Here is a 3,183-nt window from a genome sequence, read left to right as displayed (position 1 = left end):
GTGAACTATTAACTTGAAGGTTAGTGGTTCAAACAAGCCCAGAAGCACTACCAAAGAAAGACTTCATAATCTGTTTCTTAAAAATTTATCGTCACAAAAACACTAAGGAATAATTCTACTTTGTAACACATGGGATCACCATGAGCTGAAATAAGCCAAATGATACTCTACCGAAGTGTTAAAGTATAAGGCACTGAATTTGGTTCTCTGTTTTTGGAGTTGCTTTACTGGTATTTTGCTCAGAATTTGTCCACACTTTTTGAGAAAGCTCACTATCGGTTATGTTTTTTGGTATTTATATTCTCTCAAAGTAGCAGAACATTCTTTCAGTGTTCCACTATGGGACTTTTAAATCTGGTTTTGGATGTTGTTACTCTTAAGTGTCATTAAATCAAATCAAACTCACAGCAATTCTAGGTACAAAAGAACAACATACTACCCGTACCTGTACCATCCCTTATTTCAAAAAAACAAAAACAAAAACAACATTGGGTACAACCATAAATACATTGCAATAATAAGCTATGTATACTCTTGATTGCAAATAAGATTTGACTCTGATTTGTAATACTATGTCATTGTTGTTGTTGTTGTTGTTGTTAAGTGCCTTCGAGTCGGTTCCGACCCATAGCGACCCTGTACAGGGTTTCCGAGGGTGTAAGTCCTTACGGGAGTAGAAAGCCTCATCTTTCTCCCACGGAGCAGCTGGTAGTTTCGAACTGCTGACCTTAAGGTTTGCAGCCCGATTCGTAACCACTACGCTACCAGAGCTCCTTATTGTTGCTAATTTCTAGATGGAGGCAAAAAGTTCAGTTCCAGAAATTGTTTGACATGTGCCATTATATTAGTATAAAGATTATTCTACAAACAAACAAGCAAAAAGACTTAGTATTCAATAGAGTAGTGAAATACTTCCTTACAACACAGCAGTCAGTCATAAAAATGGAGTTTCACCCCATGGAACTAAAAAGCAGCTACTCCAAAAGAGCTGATTTTCAGCATTAAAAGATGAAGGTTGTCATTGTAGTTACAATATGGGAACCCCTTTAGCAATTTGCTCTTGTATCATTAGGCTTTAAGAGTCTTTATTCATCTAGATTCTGTTTCAACCACTAAGAAGTTCCATAATTATATGCCACTAAAGATATATCTGAGATTTATAGAAAGTATAAGAGGAGATGATAGTTCTCTAAGAAACATTAGGTTCTCAGAAGATATCTTTGTAATTAGAGATGAATCAGTAAATATGATGATATTTCATTTCATTGACAGGGTATATTATTCTAGTTTGTACACTGTGTTACAATGTTGCTTAGATTTATTTCTCTAGAAATTAATGCTGAATATGAAAATTTATTCTGTGATAAATATTTTCTTTTTTAAAGAAGAGCCATTAATTGAAAGCAGAATATTCTGGGTAAATGTATGATAGAAAATTTTAGAGAAAAAATGTGAAAATGCAAGATTAATCTAGGAGATTGTTGGAAGTTATTCATGGAGGAATTTAAATAAATACCATGTGTGAGCAAAATTGTGAAAAGTGATTTCTGATCTATTACCCTCCTTTTTTTTTTGACAGAAAATAAATATATACTCTTTTGAGAGAACAAATGAATTTATTTTTTTATATTCTCTAATGACACAGACCTACAGAGTAGGATGACTCAGAGAGTGTGTTAAAATTCTAGTTACTTTTGAATCTCTCTATGTATGCGATAAGGAGCTCTGGTAGTGTAGTGGTTACGAATCGGGCTGCGAATCTTAAGGTCAGCATTTCGAAACTACCAGCTGTTCCGCAGGAGAAAGATGAGGCTTTCTGCTCCTGTAAAGATTTGCAGCCTTGGAAACCCTGTATAGGGTCGCTATGAGTCGGTTCCATCTCCACGGCACATAACCACCATGTATGCGATAGTTAAGGTTTTGTGTGGGCCAGGATTGTAAGTGTATGGCAGTTGACAAGTGATTATCTCAATGATAAAATCTAATATAATGCAATCAACACTATGATGAGTTATTCTATGAGCAGCCAATCAGTTGGTGGGGTATTTCCTGCTTTCAATATATTGGATGATCAGGAAAGGCTTGCTGGCCCTCTGCTGATCTTCTGACCTCTGGTTCCTTGAACATGAACCAGTGTACTGTGCTATCATCTGCCTATCCTGCGAGTCATTAGCAGCTGGCCTTCTCACCTGCCAGACATACTTTCCTGTTTGCCTACCGTCTAAGCTGTCAGTCTGGATCCCAGATCCAGATGTGGAACTTTCCAACTTCTACAATTGTGTGAGACACTTCTTTAATATAAAGTTCTTTTTAAATATACATATATATGTTGCACTGGTTTTGCTTCTTGAGATAATCCAGTTTAAGGCATTTGGTAACAAAAGAAGTTCTAGAGAATCAGAATACTAAGGATAGGATTTCTAAGTTTGTTATCAAGTCTACTTTTTAAAAAGTTTTTATTATGAACTGAGTGCTAGTTTATATGGGAGAACATTGGTTTTACACTCATCAGTTCATTGCAGTGATTACAATCTCCTCCATGCATCATCATTCAGCATCAGTTGCTTCTATTCTCTCTATTTTTGTTTGTTTGGTTTTAGAGGTACACAAAAACACTCACTAATATATAATCATTTAAACAACAAAAGGGCACATTCTGCAAGTCTTTTTCCTGGCTGCCAGCATACAGTCTTTCTCTTTCCATGAGTCTAGAGTCCACAGCTGCTCAATCTTTCCATGTCATATCTCTGTCTCCATCTCTGGTGTCACTGGTGTCACCAAATTCCGCTCATGCTCTTCTCCCTTGATGATCTTAGGGTTCCTGGACTGTAAGACTAACTACTCACCCCATTTTGTTAAAACACTTCTACCTTTACAGTCATGACAAATGTAATTAGTCATAATAACAAACACTCACTGAATCAAAAGAATCTTATCCCCATCTCTTTTTAGCAGACCTGTCTAGACAAGATGAAAACTATTCAGTAGGGATTTTACCTGTGTACACTCTGAAACTAAACTCCCCCTTGAAAACTTGTAAGCCAGTCACTTCGTGCATTTATAGCCCCTACCCCTCATTTTAAGTACCCAGTGTCTAAGTTGCCCATCTCTATAAATTCTGTGTATAGATGGGATAAGAATGATACTTGATGTGAAGATTTCTTCCCTCTCAGTTGGTATTTT

Source organism: Chrysochloris asiatica, unplaced genomic scaffold (genome assembly GCF_000296735.1).
Source record: "Chrysochloris asiatica unplaced genomic scaffold, ChrAsi1.0 scaffold00011, whole genome shotgun sequence".
Taxonomy (NCBI): Eukaryota; Metazoa; Chordata; class Mammalia; order Afrosoricida; family Chrysochloridae; genus Chrysochloris; species Chrysochloris asiatica.
This window is presented reverse-complemented; position numbering follows the sequence as displayed.